Source organism: Lycium barbarum, chromosome 6 (assembly GCF_019175385.1).
Source record: "Lycium barbarum isolate Lr01 chromosome 6, ASM1917538v2, whole genome shotgun sequence".
Classification (NCBI taxonomy): Eukaryota; Viridiplantae; Streptophyta; class Magnoliopsida; order Solanales; family Solanaceae; genus Lycium; species Lycium barbarum.
This window is the reverse complement of record NC_083342.1, coordinates 101612604-101624809: the sequence shown is the minus strand read 5'-3', so window position 1 is coordinate 101624809 and position 12206 is coordinate 101612604. Positions and strand designations below refer to the sequence as shown.

The 12206-nt window shown below is 34.3% G+C and overlaps 1 non-coding gene across 1 annotated transcript; it reads right to left on the bottom strand.

Annotated features, from left to right (window-relative positions):
• Window positions 1–1256: 1256 nt before the first annotated feature.
• Window positions 1257–1338, bottom strand: TRNAS-GCU (transfer RNA serine (anticodon GCU)). Its single transcript has one exon. It is a non-coding gene; the product is annotated as a tRNA-Ser (tRNA).
• Window positions 1339–12206: the final 10868 nt, after the last annotated feature.

Sequence of the window (12206 nt, the reverse complement as noted above, 5' to 3'; positions counted from 1 at the left end):
TATGTCTTCGTATTCACAGTTGAAATGACCAAGCAATTCTAATGACACAATTTTTGCTTTTTGGTTTAGTTTCAAGTAACACTCCCTGTTAAACTGCCTTTGTTCCGATTTTACCATTAAAATTTTAAGAGTCAAATAATTTAATTTTAATTGTGAATTCAGGTTTGAAATCTTTAAATTTTTTAAAAAGTAAAAATTTATATATTTAAAAATTATATAAAATGTACTATAAGTCATAATAAATTATAATTCAAAATATTTAAAAGATAGATAAAATAATTACGGTCAGTGAAATACTTGTTTGAATTTTGTAATCCGTAAATTGATACGGAGGGAGTAACAATATTTATACAACTGTGCTGTAGGAATAGCTTGGTATAGATTAGCATCTATATTAATTCAACATAGGAAAGAATTTACCGCCAAGGTTGCGGCAAATATTTCTCTCTGTGTTAAAAATAGAATTGTCTTTTGTAGGAGCAGTTTAAATATGAAATTTGTTTATTTTTCCCTCGAGTTAACTTTTCCGTGTGAATTTAAGTTAGTCTGGACTTGATTTTCCTGTGTGAATTTAGATTAGTCAGATGCCTTTATTCGACCACAACAACGTGTTATACTCAGTGTAATTTTACAAGTGGGGTCTGCATGTGTTATACGCAGTGTAATTTTACAAGTAGGATCTGTATAAATGAGGTTTGGAGAGAGTGGCGCATGCTAGCCTTATCCCAATGGGAGAAAAAGTAAAAAAAAAATAGAAAAGAATGAGTAATTTATTGGAGCGGTCAAATGAAAAGGAAAAACTTGTGTAGTATTTATAATCAATGATGAAATCTGAATGCTAAATGTAAGATATTTTCCTCCTAAACTACGGTACTATAAAAAGTAATCGATATATCCATTGCTTTTCAAACAAATAAATTATCGTCTTAACTTTTTAAAATCAAAAGTTGTATTTTCCTTTCAATTTGAAAAAGAAAGACAATTCATTATTAAACTTGTTAACTAGCAAGGAAACCCTTGTGGAGACACAAGATATACGTCATTAACAAATAAATTGAATGAAAAGTCAACAATCAAAATTTAGATATCATTTTGTACGTAAAAGACATACCTTTAGATAAGATGTGCATAAAAATTTACACATTTAACGGACTCTTGACGGAAAAGAAAGAATTATTATCATTAAGTTTTGTAATAAGAAAATTAAAAAGGATTAATATATATGTATTTCAAGAAAAAGAAAACAAAACATTTGACGTCGCCTGAGAGATTCGAACTCTCGCGGGGAAACCCTATGTACTTAGCAGGCACACGCCTTAACCACTCGGCCAAAGCGACTGTTGATGTCTGTTGGTTGGATGGAATTACTATTGTGCCATAATCAAGATTGTAGCTTAAGGAGTCTTTTGATTGCTAGTTAGAGTTATGCAAATATTAGTTATCCATAGATTGGTTAGGTAGGGTTTAATTATATAGAATTTTAGTTATTCATGTAGTAATTATTTCATCTTCTACCCTACATAAAATAATTCGTAGATTTCCTCATCACTTATACATGTATTAGTTATGCGGGTTTCTGAATTGCAAACCAAACACCCGATTAATTTTATATATCAATAACTTACTTTTTAACCAGCTACCAGATGTGGTATTACTTGTGGAGGATTTAATACTTGCATAAGCCACCTCCAAACCAGCTACAAACGACCCCTAAGGGTTTGATCGTGATAGTGCCAACTATATATGGCAAACTCAGGGTCTCTTGTTGCAACTTCCTACATACTATACCTGTAGTTTCTTTCCTTTAGTGCTTCCTTCACTGTTACTGGTACATGAGTCTTTAATTGTTCAAATTTATTTCATAGTCACCTGTGCTCTAGCTATAAACCAGCCCTATTGCCATTATGGAACAATGTTTTGACGGAGTGTTCTCCTCAGTAGAAGCATGGTTCACAGGGGATTCAATTGAATGATCATCAGAAAATCAAACATACTATATATAGAAATAGGATAAAAATAAATTTGTGTTAGTATAAATTAAACTTGTTGAATTCTCTTGACTTAAGAATTTTCTTAGTGTAGTAACAAATGTATGTGGCTCAAGTTTTTTCAGGTCGCCGTAAGTTCGAATCCAAAATGTTACTATATTTTTTTATATTTTATTGAATCCTCTTATTCGAAGGGCATAAGCTATTCCTTGCGCTACTACCATATATATTTTTTCCAAAAAATAAAAGCTCTTGTCTTTCCACCACGGGAAGGGATGGGGACAAGAAATCGATATTCTGGATGACTTTGGATCGATTTGTGACCATTGAACCAACGGTTTGTGGTTCTTATATTAATCGTTATTATTGTACAGGCAATGAGAATGAATTATTTATTACTTGTAAATGCATTTGAGGCGAAAACTCAACCCAACTGAATATCAATGACTCAATGGATTGTGCATTATAAGTCCATGCCTCTCGTAGATGACACATGGTTGATTCATTAATAATATTTGGGTTAACTTGCTTTTCAGAATTAATTAAAGACAAAATATTAATTTCAACCTCATCTTAAATTCAAAACGAATTTACATGAGATTCTTTAGAAGAAATCACATTGACCCACACCTTCGACATTTTTGTTGCTTTATGGTGAATTATTGCCCTTTCGCGCATATTATAATTTGTACGCCGACGTATGCCATTGGATGTTGGATGTTAGGAGAACCCCTATCTTGTTTCTTTGTGACTAAGTGTTTAATCTAGTTTGCCAAAGACCAATGTTGGAAAATGGTCATGATATCTTTATTATCCTTATCCGTTATTACTCGTTTAAATTTGACTTTTGTACTCTGTTAAAAAAATATACTGCACCTGTTCTAATTTATATGATATACTTTTTGTTTTAATCTATTCTAAAAAAGTTGTCATGCTTTCTCATTTAAAAATAATTTAATTTTACATTTATTATTTTACCTTTAATAGAATGATTTATATAGTTACACAAATGTTTATAATTTGTTTTAATTTAGACCATACGTTTCAAAAAAAAATTATTTCTTTCTTAAAGTACAAGTTAGCCAAACATTGACACATAAATTGGAACGGAGAAAATATATGAAAGTTCAACTAACTACTGCACCCATTTGACACTATATGTGCTTAATAATGAAAAGAAGAAAATGAAAAAGAAAAGTCAGACCTGGCAACTAGACCAATATCTTAAGCTATTAATAATATTAGTGCTAACCGTAATACATGACGAAATGGATGCATGTTCATGGCAGGACTTCATGATCTTATCCACTCTCTGAAGCAATTTTAAATAATTTGGCCATTTGGACGTTAAAGCAACAAACGGCACTGTTATAGGTCGTCATGGTCAAGTAATACCATTCGTAGAAATAACTGGACTTCTAGAGTAACCACCCTTCCCCCTCCAAAAATAAAAAAAGAAGGAAAAACTACCCACGACATGACACAGAAGTTAAAATCCTCAATTAATTAAATTAATTGAACTTGTGACTTTCTTTAATTTGAAAAAACATGTGGTCAAATAGCATGGAAATTTCTGCGTTACCCTTTACTTGATAAGTTGCTTCTTCACCATGTCAATGATATAGCTGAGCTGGCACCAGCCAAGTCAAAGAGGCTGCCAAGTTTGAAAGTCACAAGTTTCACTCTCTTCCTATAAATACCTGCCTCACGTGCCATTTTTTCTAAAATCATCCATTTCATTTCTCTCATATTCTTCTTCTTACAACAACTTCCTTTGCCTCTCATCGGTAATTAATTCATATCCTTTTCAAGAATCTTGTGCGTACCCTATAGGAATTGCAACAACAATGATGATTGATGAAAATATGTTGGTGAAAGTAGGTCTCTTTGCATTAGTCCAAGCTTTGGTTTATTTGATTCTATCAAAGTCTTCAAACATATTCTCCAAGACACAAAGATCACACAGCTTCAAAACAGTTCGTTCTTTAAGCATTCGCAGGATGGCCGCCGCACTCGCCGACTTACCTGTGGGTGGTGAGCCACATCTCCCTCTTCCTTCAAGGACTTGAGCTCTTCTAAGTCTTTCCAAGACAACTAGTATTTGATGGCCTCAAAGATCATGGCTTGGAATAGTTAGCTTCCTCTTTTCTTTTTTTATATTTTTGCTTTTGTGAGCTTTTACGTATTCTTTGATTTGTTCATGGATAAATTAGCTGGTGTGAATTTGGGATAATATGTAAGAATATTGTCTTTTTAATGAGACATTTAATGTGGCCCATAATTATGGTAACAAATTATTTACCTTCTCTTCCAAGTAAATAATGAATATAGCAGATAATAATTTTGATTATGCATATCCGGAAGTTTCCTTGATGGGAGGAAACATTTATTAGGTGTCCCTAGGGTAACCATATTTTATGGAAAAGTCCCTAGGGTTAAAGTTATTGCCTAAGAGTCCCTAGCCTACCTATAAATACGCCTGTGACTCCATCAGTCCAGAATTCTGAAATTGTGATAGGCATAGGCTAGAAGGCTCTAGGGTTTTTTCACTATTCCTTTCAGGGTTACAATTCGGTAGTAAAATAAAGAAGGTGATTCTCACACTTGAACAACTATGGCTTAAGGTAAGTTCCTGTTTAATATTCCGCTGCGATGACTCTGTGTGTATGTGTTAAGAATTACAACATGTGGTATCAGAGCCTTTCTTTAGCTGTATTGTTCAGTACTGTATTCAGATTAAGATCAATACCGAAGGATAGGATAAATATGGCTTTAAATTCTGCCACCGTAAAGTTTTATGTTTGCTCGAAAACTGTCCAGTATATGTTTCAGCTCCACAATTTTATGTTGGAGTAAAATTCGAATGGCGTCCTTTAATTTTGTGGCGGCAGATTGATATGTTTTGTTTGTAAGTCTACTGTTTTCGTGAATACTTGATAAGTTTTGATTTTCTTTTAAGTTTGTATCGTGACTAACTGAATGGCTCATGTTTAGTAGTAATTTGCCTATTAGATCAAGCCTTCGTATAATAGAATTAGTTGTCACTACAATTGTCTAAATTTTGTATCTATTTGTCAAGTAATAGAATATTCAATTGTGGATGGGATGTTACTGTTGCTTGTATTCTTCTGGTCCAATTGCTTTTAACGTTCGGATTCACATGAGTCTTATTCTGATTAATGTTAATTCAGTCCATAATCGATTAAAAGATTTTGTCCAGATTCATAGTCATTATTTGCTTGATCTTTTTTTAGACGTAATAACAAATTTACTTGTTTAATTAAAGATTTGAGCAATCATGTTACTTCTGGACATATTTATTTGTTTTATAGATGCTTTGGGATTATACGTAACTTCTGCTACTATTCTAATAAATTCTTATAATATTCTGATTATAATAATTATAAGAATTACTTTGCTAAGTACTATTGAGGTTTTATAAGCATTCTGCTTACATATTATCTATCTACTATGAAACTAATCAACACATGGTTTAAGTTGGTTATTAAGATCAAATTACAGAAAGATGTCATTTTTAAATTTTCTTTATATCTTGTGCACGGGATTAGCCACAGCACCTTGAGTACTTGATATAAAAGAAATTAAGCTATTTAATTGCATAAAGTTTAGTAATTAAAATTATAATGACATCTATTTAGTTCAGTTATTTCATTAAAATGGTAACTCGGCCCCACAGGGAGGTAACTATTTTGGTGAGATTAATTGGAAGGAGATAGTAAACCTTTTAGTTTGAAAATTTTCCTATGCCCACAGGTACGGATTGTTTTCTAGTTTTATTTTGGTTTACTAGTCTAATAAAGTTAAGTAAATTCTGTGCATGTGTTGCAACCTCTACCCACAGGAAGGTCTTGAATTTACTTGGAATCGGTATTTACGCGATTCACTTTGATGGTTTGTACTTCATAGCTTATGTGTGCATCCTTGTTTTGCAGTTTTCACAGCTTTTCCTACTACTATCTTTAATGAGAATGCTCGAATTCCGATGTTGTCTGGTGACAAATTTACTGAATGGAAGGAGAAAGTCCTTCTCACTTTAGGGTGCTCGGATTTGGATTTGGCAATTCGTGTGGAAGAACCACCTAAACCCACGGAATCAAGTACGCCAGATGCTAAGGCTTATTATGAGCGGTGGGAACGATCTAATCGCTTGAGCTTGATGCTCATAAATGCTCATATAAGCCAAAGCATTAGGGGTTCCATCCCTAATAGCGATAAGGTCAAAGCTTATATGAAGGCAATTGAGGAACAATTTGTAAGCTCTGACAAGGCGCTGGCCAGCACCCTTATGAAGAGGCTCTCAAGTATGACCTTTGATAGAAGTCGTACAGTGCGCGAGCACATTATGGAGATGATAGACATTGCTGCTAAACTCAAGTCCCTTGAGGTTGATATGTCTGCGCCATTTCTTGTGCACTTTATCCTCAACTCTCTTCCTGCGGAATATGGTCTGTTCAAGATATCTTACAACACGCATAAAGATAAATGGTCAATTAATGAACTCCTGACCATGTGTGTTCAAAAAGAGGAGAGGTTGAAGCATGAGATACCTGAAAGTGTTAATTTGGTGACTCATGATAAAAGAAATGCGAAGAAGGGCAAAAGTGTTCCTATGAAGAAGAAAGGCATTGTTGATAAAAATTCTTGCCGTTTCTGCAAAAAGAAGGGACACTGGAAGAAAGATTGCCTGAAATACAAGAAATGGCTTGAGAAGAAAGTTAATTTTACCTTTGTATGTTATGAATCTAATTTTACTGAAGTTTCTGATAATACATGGTGGATCGATTCTGGTTCCACGACTCATATTGCTAAAACCATGCAGGGTTTTCTAACTCTAAGGAAGCCGATGGGAAGTGAACAAAAAGTTTATTCTGGAAATGGGATGCCATCAACTGTGGAAGGCGTGGGGACTTATAGGCTTATTTTAAAAGATGGTTTTCAATTAGATTTAGAAAAAACTTTTTATGTTCCATCGTATTCTAGAAATTTAATTTCTCTTTCAAGACTATCAGTTGCTGGTTATGATTTCAATTTTCATTATTCTTCAGTTAAACTTTTGAAAGATAATAAAGTTATTGGTTTTGGAAATTTGGATGGAAGATTATTTAAATTTGAGCTAGACCCCACGATTGAATGTAATGTTTTAACTCTGCATGATAAAGAAATTGGCACTAAGAGATGTATTATCAATGAGAACTCATCAAGTCTTTGACACAAAAGATTGGGACATATCTCAATTGACAGAATCAAAAGGTTAGTTCATGATGGAGTTCTAGAAGCTCTTGATTTTTCTGACTTTGGGACTTGTGTGGACTGCATAAAGGGTAAGCAGACCAACAAATCCACTAAAGGTGCCAAAAGGAGTTCTCAATTGCTTGAGATCATACATACAGATATTTGTGGACCTTTTCCTACCCCTTGCTTGAATGGTGAAAGATATTTCATCTCGTTTATTGATGACTATTCAAGGTACATGTATCTTTATTTTCTGTTTAACAAACCAGAAGCACTTGATGCTTTTAAAGTTTACAAAACAGAAGTAGAGAAACAGACAGGAGATCAGATCAAAATTGTAAGGTCTGACAGGGGTGGCGAATATTATGGTAGGTACACAGATAAGGGACAAGTTAAGGGTCCATTTGCTGAGTTCCTTGAAAGTGAAGGTATAATTTCCCAATATACCATGCCAGGAACACCACAACAAAATGGTGTGGCAGAAAGAAGGAACCGAACATTAATGGACATGGTAAGAAGCATGATTAGCAGATCGAGTTTGCCTTTATCCTTATGGAGTGAAGCCTTAAAAACCGTTGTGTATATTTTAAATAGGGTTCCATCCAAGGCTGTTCCCAAGACACCTTTTGAATTATGGAAAGGATGGAAACCTAGTTTAAGCCATTTACACATTTGGGGATGTCCAACTGAGGTGAGGGTTTATAACCTCATTTGAAAAAATTGGATGAAAGAACAATAAGTGGTTTCTTTATAGGCTATGCAGTTAACTCTAAAGGATTTAGGTTCTATTGTCCTTCTCATTCTCCTAAAATTGTTGAGGCTAGAAATGCTAAATTTCTTGAGGAACATGAAGTAAGTGGGAGTGGTTCGACTCAAGTGGTGGAATTGCAAGAGATAAGGGAACCACCTGTGGTACCTTTATATATTGGGAACTTGAATGTAGTTCAGACAAATTCTCATGAACTGTCTGAAGAGCAACAAGTTCGAGAGCTACCACCACATGAGGAGCCACATGAAGATCAATCCACTTTACCTGAACCTATTGAAGGAGTGTCTGAACCAGTGGGAGTAAGAAAATCCTCAAGAGTTCGCAAGCCAGCAATTTCTAGTGACTATGTTGTATACCTTCAAGAGTCTGATCATGATATTGGACTTAAAGATGATCCATGCTCTTTTTCACAAGCCATGAGTGGAGAGAACTCCACACTTTGGTATGATGCCATGAAAAAAGAGTTGGAATCTATGGCTAAGAATAAAGTTTGGAATCTCGTTAAATTACCAGAAGGAGTCTCTACTAGAGGATCCAAATGGGTTTATAAAACCAAAAGAGATTCATCTGTTAATATTGAACGATATAAAGCTAGACTTGTAGCCAAGGGTTTCACTCAAAAGGAAGGCATTGATTACCATGAAACCTTCTCTCCAGTTTCAAAGAAGGATTCATTAAGAATAATTATGGCATTAGTAGCTCATTTTGATTTAGAGCTACATCAAATGGATGTGAAAACAACTTTCTTGAATGGAGATCTTGAAGAGGAGGTATACATGCGTCAGCCTGAAGGTTTTTGTGATAAGGATAATAGTCACCTTGTTTGCAAGTTGAATAAATCCATTTATGAACTAAAACAGGCTTCCCGCCAATGGTATATTAAATTTCATAATATTGTTTCTTCATTTGGATTTACGGAGAACATCATTGATCAGTGTATATACCTTAAGACAAGTGGGAGCAAATATATTTTCCTAGTCCTATATGTGGATGATATTTTACTTGCTAGTAGTGATCTGGCATTGTTGCATGAGACGAAACATTTTCTTATTCAGAATTTTGAAATGAAGGATATGGGTGAAGCCTCATATGTCATTGGTATAGAGATTCACAGAGATAGATCTCAAAGATTACTTGGACTATCTCAAAAGGCCTACATTGAAAGAGTTCTGGAAAGATTTGGAATGAAGAACTGTTCACCTATTGCAGCACCCATCATTAAAGGTGACAAATTCTCATTGAATCAATGTCCACAAAATGCATTGGAACAAGAGCAAATGAAAGGCATTCCCTATGCTTCGCTTGTTGGGAGTCTTATGTATGCACAGGTCTGTACTAGACCTGATATTGCCTTTGCAGTAGGAATGCTTGGCAGATATCAAAGTAACCCTGGTCTTGATCATTGGAAAGCTGGTAAAAGGGTTTTGAGATATTTGCAAGGACCCAAGGATGTTAAGCTCACATACAAATATTCTGACTCATTGGATGTCATTGGATATTCAGACTCTGATTTGGGTGGATGCAAAGACTTTGGTAAATCTACTTCTGGATACATTTTCCTTCTTGCTGGAGGCGCTGTATCTTGGAGGAGTGTTAAGCAAACCATTGTTGCAACATCCACAATGGAAGCTGAGTTTATTGCATGCTATGAAGCTACATCACAGGCGTTATGGTTGAAGAATTTCATTTCGGGCCTTAGAGTTGTCGATTCTATAGCAAGGCCATTGAGAATTTTATGTGATAATTCAGCTGCAATATTCTTTTCGAAGAATAATAAAAGTGGCAGCCAAAGCAAGCACATCGACATAAAGTATTTGATGGTTAGAGACTATGTCAAGAAGCAAGATGTGAGTTTTGAACATGTTAGTACTACTTTGATGATTGCTGATCCTATGACTAAAGGTTTACCAGCTAATGCTTTCAAGGATCATGTAACCCGTATGGATCTTAGTAACTCAGTTTAGTCTTGCTTTTGTTTTCTAACACTTTGTCTAGACATTATCGTTTCTTTGTTATACATGACAGTGCACATTTTGGTTTTCATGTATTATGTTGTGATCATTGAATCAATAAAGTTGGACTCTGAATGACTTATATTAAGTTATTCATAAAGATGTTGGACACTTTGTTAGAATATATTATACATCGTAATACATGGTAGGAAGTGTTTGTTTAAAAGCATGACCGCCATGATTCGTGTAGTAATGTGTTCTAGTTGAAGTGCTTGTTGCATAACAATTTAGATGAGTGAATCAAGTTTATGGCCATGATTATCACTCAAACAATTATCTGATTATAATATGCGGGCCAAGTGGGAGAATGTAAGAATATTGTCTTTTTAATGAGACATTTAATGTGGCCCACAATTATAGTAACAAATTATTTACCTTCTCTTCCAAGTAAATAATGAATATAGCAGATAATAATTTTGATTATGCATATCCGGAAGTTTCCTTGATGGGAGGAAACATTTATTAGGTGTCCCTAGGGTAACCATATTTTATGGAAAAGTCCCTAGGGTTAAAGTTATTGCCTAAGAGTCCCTAGCCTACCTATAAATACGCTTGTGACTCCATCAGTCCAGAATTCTGAAATTGTGATAGGCATAGGCTAGAAGGCTCTAGGGTTTTTTCACTATTCCTTTCAGGGTTACAATTCGGTAGTAAAATAAAGAAGGTGATTCTCACACTTGAACAACTATGGCTGAAGGTAAGTTCCTGTTTAATATTCCGCTGCGATGACTCTGTGTGTATGTGTTAAGAATTACAACATAATATTCTTATTTTAAGTATTGTAAATTATTAGTTGGATGGTCATTGTAAAAATTACTACTACGTGTTTCGATTACTCTTGATTAAATTTTGTCTCAAATTTGTGAATACTTACTCAGTTATCTTTTATTTACTTTGGCCCTCGTTGACCAGTTACCTTAAAAAGTTATTTATTCCTTCGTTTCAATTTAAATGTCTTAGTTAGATGGGTCCGACTCCTCTTCATTTCTCTTATCTCCATTTTCCCCAAGTTCTAGCTTAAATTAGGGACACGTGACATATGTTAGAATCAATGACTAAGATTTAATTAACTAAAGAAAGGACTTAACCATGATTAGAATAATAAATTTTTCTTTCAAAATTTTGACAATGCCACAAATCTAGCTAAAACATTATCTCTTCCATCAATATATTAAAAAAATTCAACCACTGGATTTTATACTTCGTTTTTTTTTTTTTTTTTAAAAGTAAATTTTAGTCCCATGGGACTATTTTCTATCTATTAAATACTAAGTTTTTTTTCTTTTCCGTCCTTGCTGATTTTTTTAAAACATATTTCTTTACTTCTTTTGAGATATTACTACATGGGATATATTTGTTGGGTACTTTGATTAAAAGATCCATTTCAAGTCTTCAATTGAGTAATTAATCCAATAAACGAAATAATTCCTTTTCTTACGATTAAGAGAATTAGACTTAATTATAATTAACAATTAATAAAGAATGGTTAGAACTCCAGCCTACATGTTCTGAAAATTACAAAGTGATTCATAATCAGCTATATGATTAGTAAAAGTTAAAAAAAAAAAAATTACCTCCAAAGCTTCCCCCGCAACCTAGCTCTAAGAATTACTCAAATCCAGTGGTAATATAATTCTTTTAATATATTGATGGAAGAGATTATGTTTTAGGTAGAATTGTGGGATTGTCATTTTTTGAAAGTTTTTTTTTTTTTTTTAATTTTCCGCCATAGGTGGCGTCTCCCTTGTATTGATAAAGACATAGAATACAGCAAAGAGGCCAGGGGGGAGCTTAGCTACCACCCTTCCTGGGGTTAAACGGGGTTACAAAAAAATTCCCCATTACCCGAGAAGTTGCAACAAAAGAATCATATGTCCCTTCCTATAAGAACAAAGAGAAAAGAGATGAAGGAGGCATATGTAGCAAAAGAATAAGCACTATACAGAAGAAATCCTTAGCGGCTTCTAAATTGTATCTTAACATGCTTGCGCCTGAACGATGGCATTTGGATTAAATCAAGTCTGAAGGGGCCGAGGGCCTCTTTTGGGAGGTTATTACAGTTGTAGACGATCACATCTTGTCCCCTTGTGCTCACTTTAGCCATGGCATCCGCTACTTGATTCCCTTCCCTAAAACAGTGTTGTGCCACCACATTTATCTGAGAAATAATCTTTCTAGTCTCCT